This window comes from Callospermophilus lateralis, chromosome 13 (genome assembly GCF_048772815.1).
Source record: "Callospermophilus lateralis isolate mCalLat2 chromosome 13, mCalLat2.hap1, whole genome shotgun sequence".
Taxonomy (NCBI): domain Eukaryota; kingdom Metazoa; phylum Chordata; class Mammalia; order Rodentia; family Sciuridae; genus Callospermophilus; species Callospermophilus lateralis.
Window position 1 is genome coordinate 50,515,566 of NC_135317.1, and position 13,863 is coordinate 50,529,428.

Below are 13,863 nucleotides of genomic sequence, written 5' to 3' on the forward strand. Positions count from 1 at the left end.
TTAGCTAGTCCTTTGGGTTTAGGTTCACATATATACATTACATTTCTCTCTCTCTCTCTTTTTTTTTTTTTTGGAGATTGGATATCATTATGTTGCCCAAGTGGGTATTAAACTCCTGGGTTCAAATAATCTTCTTGCTTCAGCCACCTGAGTAGGTGGAATTAAAGGTATGCCCTGCAACACCTGGAGGGTTTAAATTCTCTCTTTTTCTTTCTTTCTTTTTTTTAATTTTAAAATACTTTTATTAGTTATTGATGGGTCTTTATTTATTTATATGTGGTGGTTAGAATACAACCCAGTGCCTTATATATGCTAGGCAAGTGCTAGACCTACAACATAGCCCTCTCTCTTTCTTTTTAATGGTACAGAGCATTGAGCCAAAGGTTGGTTCACCACTGACCTTCACCCCCAGTTCTTTTTCTTTTTTATTTTGATACAGAGATTCACTAATTTACAGAGACTGGCCTGGAACTTGCTACCCTCCTGCCTCAGTCTCCTGAGTCTCTGGGATTATAATCCTGCACCTCTGTGACTGGCCAGGTTTATTATCTTAAATCACCTTAAAGAGGAAGACTTTGACCTTCATAAGTATTTGTATAGCCACAGTCAATCATAAGAAATGAATTGGGTGATTTGCTTTGGCTGATACAATGCACTTTTATTTGGTTTTTGTTACATTGATTACTTCTGAGAATGTATTGATTAAATTGAAAATATAAAATATATGAAATTAGTTTTCCATCTGAAAAGTCATATACACTGTAAAAAAATTTAAATATTAGAGAAATAGAAGGTATTTTAAAAAATCATCACTAATTCCATTATTAAAAGGCAATCACCATTAAAAATAGATATATTTTAAAATTTAATCTAATTAGTTACACATGACAGTAGAAAGCACTTTGACACATCATACATAAATGAATTTTTTGCTATATTTCTCCACAGTCTCCTTTTCACAAACACTGTCTTGTTTTTTAATCATTGTAATTGTATTTTATTAAAAAAATGCATTGTCCACATGCACTCTTGTGTCCTTTAGTTTTAATGACTGAGTCATATTCCATAGAATGGATATATATCATTGGTTAATGTTTCTTCCATTAATGTATGTTTTCTGACTATTGTTAATGTTTTGGACCTAATACTTTTAAAATATTTTAAGATCATTTTCTTAAAATATTGAATATAGAGGTATTGGATCAAAGAATATAAACATTTTTGGGGTTCTTGGTATATAATGTTAGGTTGTAATATAAAATTTGGGCTAATTTGGTGACTTTTTCCCCCTGTTATGATACTTCAGATAATAATGTGCTGAAACTGGAACAGAGACAATGTGATGAAGAAAATAGATTTCTTTTTATTAAAAATCTTGTATCTTCAATGCTTTAGGTGCAGCAATACTGTTGGTTATTTTATATAAAACATGTGTTATGGCATTATGTCACTTGGAGGAAAATGGGTGGAACTGGAGGACATCATGTTAAGTTCAATAAGACCTACTCAAAGTCAACATTGTGTATTTTCTCTCCTACATGGAACTAGAGAAAAACAAGGGAGGGTGGGAAGGGATATCATGAAAAACAGAAGGGAGATCAACAGAATACAGGAGTGGGTTCTGTGGGAGGGAGAAGAGGAGATAAGGGGAGGTGACCAAATGATGCTCTGTGAAGGTATGAATATATCACAATGAATCCTACTATTATGTATAATTGTAATGCATAAATAAAAATTTATAAATGGTAATTCAATCTAGATTAGCCTCTGCATGTGCAGTTATTTTTGAGTGATGTGGTTTGTTGGAATATGTTTAGCAGCATGGGCTCTGGAGCCAGACATTCTGGCCTTAATCTCAGCTCTACCGTTTAACATGGTGTGTCCAACACAGTCAGCTTCCATACATATGTTTGCTCTGTAAAATGTTCATAGTAATAGTACTAATCTCCTAGCATTGTTGTTGGAACAAAAAAAGTTAAAATATATGGACAATGCCTGGTATAAGGTACACGAGTATTTGCACATTACTGGCCAAGCCTCCCTTATCTGAAAATTCAATATCCAAAAAATTGAGCACCCAGATGATGTCCTAGAGGAAAATTCCACACCTGACCTCATGTGATGATCATGGTCACAACAGAGTCACACTTAAATTATTGTAAAAACTACCTTCAACTACATGTACAAGGTATTCAGGAAAATAAATAAATGAATTGTATAATGAACTTAGGTTCCCATCTCCAAGATATCTCATTATTGTTTTTGTTATTATTCTTTTTTTTCACTACTGGGGATTGAACCTAGGGGAGATTTACCATGGAGCTTCATCCCCAGATCATTTTATATTTATTTATTTGACAGGGTCTTGCTAAATTGCATAACCTGGCCTCAAACTTATATCCTGTAGCCTTACCTTCTGAGTCTCTGGGTTTACAGGCATGCACCACCATAACCAGCTTATTATACAAATATTCCAAGATACCTGAAATCTGAATCATCTATAGTTCTATGTATTTCAGATAAAAGATTCTCAGCCTGAATTATTACAATATAATCATGAAAACTTTTCCTCCCAGGTGTGTTAAGCCAAGCAGCATTTTCATTTTGATGGTGGATTGCAGATAGGAGGCCAGGACTTCTGAGTTGGCCATTGTTTCCTCCCTCCTGTCAGAATTATTCTACTAAGCCTGAGGGCTGACTTCAGATAGACAAACTGTTCCTGAATCTGCAGATCAAGGTCATCCAGGTGCTTGGAGCAAAGGTAATAATATTGTTTGTAAATTTAATTTTCTAGGGTTGAATTTGAAAATAAAAATGTGCAGAGGAGTTAAAAGCAGCAGGACTAATGGTCATGAGAGATGTGTCCATTGCAAAATCAGAATACATTCCAAGTGAGAAAACTATCTTGAAGGTCCACAATTTCCAAGAAATAAGGAGCTCTTCAGATACTGCACTCTCCCAGAGGTTAGAGACTGCTCTTGTTTTGGTTTCTCCTTCATAGCCAGCCTGCAGGTCTTCCCCAAGATCTGCTATTTGTCCTGGATTTAACCACTTTCTACACATGATGCTAGAGTGGTGGGTCTCACCTGGAGGTGATTGTTCCCCTCAGTGGATATTGGCAATGTCTCAAGACATTCTTGGTGGTGGCAAAAGCAAGGTTGGTGTGCTAGAGTTTTCTGGTAAGTAGGAGCCAAGGATGTGGTAAAGGGGTTTGAATCCTATAATACCCTCTCTCCAAAGAGTGATCACACCCAAGATACCAATATCACCCAGACTAAGAAACACTGCTATGGAGTGTGCTAATTAACTTTTTATAAGGAAGACAGGAATTCTGTGTTAAAGAGAAAGAGCCCTTCTGAGACTGAATATCATCAGAGGAGAAATTTTGAGGCTGTTATTTGTAAATCCATTGACTTTTTTTTTCATTAGTTTCTGATCAGTGGAGGTATGAATTTTCTATTACATTTAAATTAGTTTTTGATTTAATCTTTTTGTCATACTAAGGATTGAACTTTGGAGCCCTTTATCTCTGAACTACACTCTCAACCCTTTTTGTTCTTTGTTTTAAGAAAATTGAGGCTGGCCTTGAACTTATGATTTTCCTTCCTCAGCCTTTATTTTATCACACAAAGATTTTCTTACCTGGAAACACTTTCTTTTTCTTTGACTAAATATAATTTTTATATGTATAACCTTCTAATTTCCCTTTCCCATCTATTAAACCTTTTTTGTGTTCACATTCTGAAACAATCCTTGTAAATTTTACAATTTTACTCCATTTTAATGAGAAGAAATATTTTATGTTATTTATAGTACTCTAATCAAAAATTAAACTATTGTGTAAAATTACCTTCAACTATATAATCAAAAATTAAACTATTGTGTAAAATTACCTTCAACTATATGTATAAGTCATGCTCACAACACAGTCACTAATCAAAACACAGTTGAAACTTTTGGGTCCCTGTGTATTCAGAATCACATCTGTTTATCATTTTAAGAAAACATAAACAATGTTTAAGTATATAGAAATATATCTGTTGGGACATTAAAATCTTAGTAACTTTATTTTTGCAGATGACAAAGCAATTTTAAAATCTTTTTATTTTATTTTACCAGTTCATGAAAACACCAACAATGTTACCCAGTGGAATTCAAGGAGTTAAGAGTACTTGATATTGTATTTAACAATTAGAATTTTAACTTGGAAAGTTAACCATATGTCTAACAAGCACATTTATGAGTAATCCCATGTCAAATCTAATTTAGTTATTTTTACAGTGAAAACCAAGCTATCAGACAGTGTATTGAACAATATTAGCCATCTCTTCCTTGTTGAAGAAAAGTCTAGAAATTATGAATATTAGACTTTTTGTAGACATCAATATTTTATTAATGTTTTTTTGACCACCTAGAGAGACTTGTGAGTTAAGTAATTTTAAAGACATCTTTACTTTAAATTGAGCCTTCTTAAATCATTTGAATTAAAGGTATTTGGATCTATTTTTTTTTAATTTATGAGCACTCGTTATATGCCAATTTTGCTATCATGTACATGTTATATGGATGCATGCACACATAGACAGACAACAGAATACACAGCATGCACACACAAAAGTAAAGGCTTTGTAGCTTTTCACAGGTGAATCTCCATTGCAATGTTACAGATATTTAAAAACTCCATAATTGAATAAAAAATAGGATTGAGCAGAAAAACACTAACTTAGATGTGTAGGATCAAAATCATAAACTGAAAAAATATGGAATTTAAGGTAAGAACAAAACAAGAATCCTAGAAAAAAATGACTGGCCAGTAACTAGTAAAGTACCATACAATTTTTTTTTTTTTTTTTTTTTGGTTCAGGTTAGTGTGAGTTCTGGGAAAAGACACTTTTTCCTAGGATCTTAGTCTGGTCTCCTACTGAGTCTGCCCTGGCTGAGATCTGGAAGGAACTGGGGAAAAATGTCCTTCTGAGCAGAAATCTCATGTCAAAGGGTTTTAACCATTTTTTTCCTAGTTGATAATTGGACAGGTTTGGATTATGATATCTTGTTATCTATTACTTTTTTTGAGAACAAAGCTACTATGTTAAGCTCCTTACTGAGATAAGCTGCTGACAGTTGAGCAAGTCTGTTCTTTTGTGTGATCATTCCTAGGGCTATTCCTCCTCTCTCTGTGACAAAGAGATTAAATCTTTCTCCATAGGTAAGCTGAGGAGAGGGACTCAAAATAAGGCCATGTTTTAATGTCTTAAAGGCTTTGAAAGCCTGCTCATAACTCTGAGGGTTGTAAACTTTTTGGTAACATGCTGTTCAGATATCCCAAAGAGGTCTAGGATAAGAGGTGAGAACAGAGGAGATGGTACTAGTATCCAAGAGGAAATTGACCTCTTGGCTCCCCACATAGAAGCAGGAAAAGCATACCTGGGACTCACAGGTGGTGATGGGAGTTACAGAAGTCATCAGAATTGGCTTAGGGCTCTGTCAGGTCTGTGTGGAGGAATTTGGCCTATTCTTTTCCCATCTGGGAAGTTTACTCCTCACAGTGAGGGGCAGGATGCTTGGGAGAGTGTAGTTCCAGGGCTTGGGAGTAGATTGTTCTCTGAGATGCTGCTGAGATTCACAGCAGTGGCAGTGGAAGATCTTCTTAGCTTAGCTGGGGTCACATAGGCACCTGGTCCAGGAAGGAAGGGCACTGGGTCAAAGCCACAATGTTGTGCAGTAGGACAATGATCATTCCCCCAAAGGATACTCTTAGGATGAGGAATGGGACACTTCTGCCCAGACACATAAAGGCTCATCAACTGTAGTCACTTCTCACTTGAGTTTCTTTAATAAGGACATAACCCATTTTTTAGAGTTATGACTACCTTTGGAAATAAGTATCAACAAACAAATGTTGAACTTACTATTCTCTTTTATTCTGAATATGACATAGTCCTTTGAACTCAGAAAAAATGAGCATGCTCTCCACTCTACTTTGGGAGAGTAATAAACTTCTCTAAGACACCCTGAATAATATAAGAACGATATGAACACAATTCTAGGTGAGGAGAATGTCAGGCTGGAACAAGGAGGTTATAGCCAGGTGCCCTCAGGATCCTAAACTGTTAATCATGAATCTTGGTCATGTGGAATTGCTTCAGAGCAGTAGGTCACCTTGCAGTGCATAGCTTCTGCTTTCTGAGGCACAAAGAGTTGTTGAAATATTAAAATAGCACATAAATTTTGCTATTTTTCCACATTTTCAATGACTATAATATTATGGAAGATTATTTACAATTATTTCATAACAACATGGATCATAAGTGAACTTTTTTTTTAATTTGAACCTTGATATGGCTCTGCCTGGCAATGGAGCCTGTGCAGGAATTGGAATTTAAATTTGGGACAAATAGAAAGTCCTTCTGACAGGTGTGATCACCTTAAGATAACTAACTTGTGAGAGAGAAGGTGAATTTTGAAATTGTTTTTCAGCATACATTTGTTTAGACCTTTTTTCTGGAACAGGGAGAACTAAGTCCCCTCAGCCTTATCCTCAGCAGGAAACAAGGTGTGTAATAATGTCAATGTATTGACCTCTAAATGTCCCTCTTTCTTGATAGGTGTGGTATTTTTCTTTTGAAGGTAATTTCAGTTTTCATATCTATTGCCATTGTAACAATGTCTATTGCCATTGCAATAATAAACTTTCCCAAATTTAACAGGGTATCCAACCTTCGTGACTAAGAAGATGTCAAACCACAGGATTGTACCTTTCTTTTAGACTTGAAAATATACACTCATTGGAAAAACTTACATGCTTAAACTGTAAAGATCTGTTACTTAAGTGATTATGCCCCCTGTCCTATATATACCTTAAAAAGTAAATATCACAGCTAGTTAATTTTTTTTTGGAATTTCTTAATTAACATTTAGCTGAGGGGCTGGAGGGAGAGGATGACCTACAAGTGACAGATTTAGGATGCCATGGAGGGGCCTGGCAATTTATAAATCAAATCCTGGTTGGGCACAGGATTGCTTGCCTGTAATCCCAGCAGCTCAGGAGGCTGAGGCAGGAGGATCACAAGTTCAAAGCCAGCCTCAGCAATGGTGAGGCACTAAGCAACTCAGTGAGACCCTGTCTCTAAATAAAATACAAAATAGAGCTGGGTATGTGGCTCTCTGTTTGAGTGTCCCTGAGTTCAATCCCTGGTATCCCTCCAAAAAGAATTCAAATCTTGATTGTAAAAGTTGACACTCTGAAGGGAGAACACTTTGCTTGTTTGTTGGCATTAATGGATGCTTTTCTCCATTATCAATTGTTCACTCTGCACAGGCAATTTCCTGCCATTTTGCCAGCTGTGATTGCCACTACACCCATGTGAAGGGCACCATCAAGAAAACATTAAGGAAGAATTATAGAACAAATTAATCAATTCTTCAGTGTGGAAATTAGCATGGACTAGTAGTAGGTACACTTGCATGAAATAACCAAGTAGAGATGACTGAGGTTTCTTGTCTTCACATTTTTAATTAATCTTGAATTTAATTTGAAATGAAAGACTGGGGGAATTCTGAATACATAGGAGCAAACATAAAGATTTGGGACTTCGATGAAGGATCACTAGTGCTTATGGATGAGGGGCATTACACAGTGTTTCATGTGCTTTCCTAATTGATACACATGGAAAGTATTTGTTTTTTGGTAGTGGATCAATAATGCTGATGAGCAATAGACAAATTATCAATTGGGGCAATTTAATAAACATCTTTACTTTTTATAAAACACACATTTTAGTCCCTGAATCAAGAAACTCTTCCTATTTATTTTATTGGTATGAGATAATGATAATGCAGGCATGCCCCTTCCCCCAAGAGACTGAGGGTGATGATGACTCTGGGTCATCCAGGATGTTGTAAGGCTTGGCACACCAGAGGGTTTCCACAGTGCCCCTGGGAACTTTCCGAATAGCTTTCCAGGGTGGAGAATCTTGCTTCTCCATTTAGAACCGACAAACGCATCCCCTGTCTGAAAAGGCTCCATGTTTGTGGATTCAACCAACTGAAATATTGGAAAATATTTAAATATTAAACAATGTTTTAGAACATGTACAGCATTTTTTCTTAACATTATTTCCTAAATAATACAGCCTAAAAATTACATAGCATTTATATTGTACCAGGTACCATAAGTAATTTAGAGGTGATTTGAAATATTTGGGAGGAGATACAGAGGTTACTTTATTAAAGGAACTTGAGCATTCATGGACTTTGGTATCTAATGGGGGATCTTCAACTGTACATTAGTTTGTGAGGTTGTGGTGAATAAACACATCTCATATTTATTTTAATTACTCTATAAGTTAGAGTTTAAGGGAACATTTAGAATAACAATAGAGTAATCAATAAACAATAGAATAACAACAGAATAATCGAATGACAATGCCAAAGTATATAATTCTATGGTATAAAACAATTCCACTTCCCCTTTCTCATTTTTTTTCATGAGAACCCAGTAGAATAGTCTGTGTAGCACCTGCTGTAAAGGAGGAATTAGAGTCCCAGGACTGGTCTATGTTACAGAGCTACATTTCAGTCAAGCCTATTCAGAAATCATTCTTTCCACCATACCCTGCTGTTTGCTCAAAAAGAAACAACACATAAGGTAATCTACATTGTTTTATTTATAATGGGGCAGGGTGTGTTGTGGCACATCTGTACTCATAGCTTGACTGAGGCAGGAGGATTGCAAGTGAGGGCAGCCTCAGCAACTTAGCAAGAAACCGAAAATACAAAATAAAAAGGGCTAGGATGTAGAGACTAGTGGAGAGTGCCCCTGGGTTCCATCTCTAGTAAAACACCAGGAGGGGGGACAAAAAGATAAAACCCAGTAAACCAGTACCAAACTTTCACTAGTATGATCTTATCAGAGTTGCACCCTCAAAGTGGTTCAAGCCAGTAAAGATAAATAGAGAGAAGGACAGTGAACTGTTGTGACTTAGCATCACCCCCCCACCCCAAGTGTGATCAGAGAGGCTGATATTTGGGGATCCATTGGCTCCCTGCAGTTAGCTCTGTTTTTCAAATGTTGGCAAGAGAATTATTTGGATTCCAAAACGTGTTTTATTTACTAATCAACATAATTATCATAGCATTTTCCCCCTATTTAACCATTTGTAGAGGCTAGAATTCTCTTGTCTTTGTCGGGAAAAGGCCAATATGTGTTCCATACACTCATTCTGTTTGGTATTGATTCTAGGATATTTGTATTTTTCAAGCTCAACTTGTGAAATGAGGAAGAATTAATCTTTGAAACAGCCCTTAATTTTAACTATTTTAAAGGAAATCTTAAGAAACAAGGAATCCTAGGAAAAAAAGTTTTCTGACTGAAATGACATAATTTTTCCTGTTTTACAGTATTTTTACTGTAAAAACAGTAAAAATGAAATATTACTCTTTTTTGAAAAACTGATTTGGGTTTACAACTAATAAACATGGCATATGATTGAAGTATGTTCAGTCAGTTCCTTTCATTGAATTGGCTCTTTATCTTGGCAGAAATGAATTCTCTGAAATTCAGTGTGCACTGAGATGAGCATGCCTCTCCTAGTCTATCCTCTACTTCCTGATATGCTGTCATGAGAGATTTCCAATCTAGGACCATGCATAGTACATTCACATTTGGTGAAGGGCCTACAAAGGACATCACATGATCAAAATAAGAATGGGTCCTCATTCCAGCTACCCTCCTTCAAAAACAAAATATCTTCTCCAATCTTTTCCTTTGTTTCTAAGGAATGTAGACAAGGACATCTTCCCTTAAGTGTCTTTCTAAGCAGGGCAACTGAAAGCCTTCAGCATTTATGAATGAAACCTAAGCTATTTTGATCAACAGGGACATTTTAAGATACTTTAGCCTAAATGAGGCGTGAGCCTGAACTGGGATTTATTGCAACACAGCAGTGCATTTCTATTGCATTTGAGGGCCCCAAGGGGTCCTGGTCCTGATTTGGTGGCTTCATTAAGAAAAGAATCAGCAGGGGCTGGGGATGTGGCTCAAGAGGTAGTGCACTTCTCTGGCATGCGTGCGGCCCAGGTTAGATCCTCAGCACCACATACAAACAAAGATGTTGTGTCCACCGAAAACTAAGAATAAATATTAAATTCTCTCTCTCTTTCAAAAAAAAAAAAAAAAAAAAAGAATCAGCCAGTTCCTTTCTTGTCATTCTGCTCAGCACAGGATTTCCTAAATCTTGTGTTTCCATGGGTGTTAGTTCATTGGTAGTTCATTGAGAGGGGCACCTTATCCCCAGCAGGAAATGAGCAAAGGCAAGAGAATCATTAAGAGGGCCTAGGGAAGCTGGTCCTAGAATGATATGAAGTAAATGTAAATAAGGAAAGCCAGGGCAGACAGCATGCAGAGAGCACTGCTTTGATTTAGAACATGTTTCAAACTACTTCCAACCTGGATTTGCTTCCCCTGCTTGGGTCTCCCATGTTGCTGTGATTAAAGATGTACACCCCTGTGACCAGCTGTTCCTGATTCAAAAATCCAAACTTCAGTCTGGGGTTGTGACTCAGTGGCAGAGTGCTTGCCTAGAATGTGTGAAGCACTCAGTTCAAATCTCAGCACCAGATATAAATAAATAAAATAAAGGTCCTTCGACAACTTAAAAAAAGAAAGAAAAACCAAACTTCACCAAGGAAAATTGCACAATTGTGAGTCTCCATGTGCATCTGTGAATGAAAGCAAACTCTTCTGTCAGGAACATGCATTTCTCATCTCATCTGTGTTCCTTCTCTCCATTAGTTCACATAGCAATTTGTAGGCACCCACTCTGTAGTGGGAAGGGGAATGATTAGGGCAGGAAAACTAGGAATGCTTTTCACCCATGTGCACCCTCCTTGTGAAGGGTGGGAGCAAACCTCTGCTGGAGCATGAAGAGATGGGACAGGAGGAGAAGGTTGGCTACTCAGTGGAAGGGGATCTATTTGGATGGGGGTTAATTTCACTAGACAGTAATCTTAAAGTTTATGCTCAAAGCACAAAATAAAACAATTCCTTCTAAGAATTCTGGGACTCAGAGTTGAGGAAAGCCAGAGCCTTTGCTCACATTAATGTTCTTGGAGCTCCCCCACTTTACTCCTGTGTTCTCTGGAATATATAAAATTGAGATAAAAATATCTATGCAATAAAATTACCCATCTTACAGTTTTGTTTGTTTGTGCGTTTTTCATTATGGAAGGTTGAGCCAATACTTACAAACATCCCCCACCTTTTGCATTCTTCATTTTAAAACATGGTCTCACTAAATTGCCCAGGCTGACCTGGAACTTGCAATCCTCCTGCCTCTGCCTCTGCGTCTCCAGTCACTGGGTTTTAAAGCATGTGCTCCCAAGCCTGGCCATTGGGGCCATTTTTAACTGAGTAGAGCAGTGTCATTAAGTACATTCACACTGCTGTGCAGCCATCATCACCATCCATTGACAGAACTCTTTTCAACTTACTAAACAGACTCAGCCCCAGTCAATGCTAATTCTCCTTTCCCATTTCCCCTAACCAGGGCCACCACATTCTACCTCCTGGCTTTATGAATTTGGTTACTTTAGGGACACTCAGATACAATGTATTTGTCTTTTTCTGACAGGTTATTTCACTTAGCACAGTGTTCTAGGTTCTTCCATACTATGGCATGTGTCAGAACATCCATCCTTTAAAAAACTGAATAATATTCCATGGTATGTCTATATGGCCCTCTGCTCATTGACTTCTCCATTGTGTGTTGCTTTCCTCCTTTCAGTGATGGTGAACAGTGCTGCTGTGAACATGGATGTACACATATCTCTTAGAGAACCTGCTTTCCATTCTTGTAGTATCTTTTGCCTTTTAATTCCAGAGGTGAATTACTGGATCATATGGAAGTTCTTTTTTTTTTTTTTTTTTTACCCCAGGAGCAGTAGGGTGGCGCAATTGAATTCAGGGGCACTTAATCACTGAGCCATATCCCCAGTCCTTTCTCTGTATTTCATTTAGAGACAGGGTCTCACTGAGTTGCTGAGAGCCTCACTATGTGGCTGAGGCTGGCTTATAGCTCATGAGCTACTGGGATTACATTCGTGTGTCACTGCCTCCTTTTCATATGGAATTTCTATTTTTAATTTGTGAGGAATCGCCATACTGTTTTATCTAGTGTCTGCAACATTTCATATTCCCAAATATTGGTGAAGCAGGCTTCCAGAGTCTCCATAACTTTGCAGCCACTGGTGACTTTCTTTTTGTTTATAGTAACCATTTTACCCATCCCCCACCACATTGGGGCCTCAACCAAGGATGTTTTCTTGTTAACAAAGTCTGGGACAATCATCTCACCTTCCCAAAGGGCAGATGATCCTCCATGTGGTTGCTTTGGCTGGGAGTGTTTCCATGGAAAGGTGAAAGGCTATTGCATTCTGGCTCTGCCACTTCCTAGCAAATTAACTTCTCTGAACTTGTTTCCTCCTCTGTGAAACAGCAATAATTGGGCTACATGCTAGGATGATTGTAGGAAATCAACAGCACAATATGCTAAATAGATGAAAAATAAATGGAGGAGAGGGGAAAACCTCATTTTACAGAAGATTATTTGCATGGTCCATGTTCCTTTCAGGAAAAAAGAATATATTCTCAGTGGCTGGAGATGCTATTGGTAGATAGCCATCATATGTGGCCTTAGCTTCCAAGCTGCCCTCCTGGCTATGAATGTCATAATTACTCCAAATTTCATTGTATTTGATGACCTTTGCACAAGAAAGCAGAGATGAATCTCCAAACCTCAGTCCTTGTGTTCCACCACCAGCAGCAACAACAACGACAACAACAACAACAAAACCCTTAAAATTCAGGCAGCAAAAGTGAAACAAGGGGGTCTGGGGATTTGGCTCAAGTGGTAGCATGCTCTCCTTGCATGCGTGCGGCCCGGGTTGGATCCTCAACACCACATACAAACAAAGATGTTGTGTCCGCCGATAACTAAAAAATAAATATTAAAATTCTCTCTCTCTCTCTCTCTCTTTAAAAAAAAAAGTGAATCAAGGGAACTTTATTATGTGAAAGTGCAGTGAGAGTAAAGTAGAAGAAAGAGAGGCTTAAGTAGAGAGCACTCTCAAGAGCAGAGAATGTCAAAGAAGGCAATGCTCTCTCCACATTTACTCCTATTTGATGTTTTCCAGAAGAACTGGGGACCTTCTGTACTCTTTGCCAATCAGGTGTTGTACTCTTGCTTCACATGGTACGGTTTTGACCTCCAGAACTATCATGGTGACCATCCTATTTAGGTGGGCTTCATCTACAAGTTAATACCATCTTTCTTTTTTTGGTGCTGGGGACTTAACTCAGGGGCCCTCAGCCACTAAGCCACATCTCCAGCCCCATTTTGTATTTTATTTCGAGACAGGGTCTCACTGAGTTGCTTAGTGCATCGCCATTGCTAAGGCTGGCTTTGAACTCAGGATTCTCCTGTCTCAACCTCCTGAGCCACTGGGATTACAGATGAGTGCCATTGTACTGGGCTTGCTTTCCCTTTTCTCAAGGATGAAATATCTCAAGAAATATTTAGAATTTTTCTGCAAAGGAGGTTTTCTCCTCTCCTCTATGTATTTATTCATTTATTTCCATAATTTATTGACTTAATTCATTCATTTAATCCTGTTTTTATATTTGTAAGGACTCAGGGATATGCATTTTACACTTGGGATTATAACACACTTTTAAATTTTTTATATTTTCCAGTCCAATGTATTCCACTCAGGGCCAGGAGCATGCCAAGCAGGTGCCTACCCATTGAGCTGCATTCCCAGCTCCTTCCCTTCTTTTGTGTGAATGATTTTTTTTTTTTTTTTTTT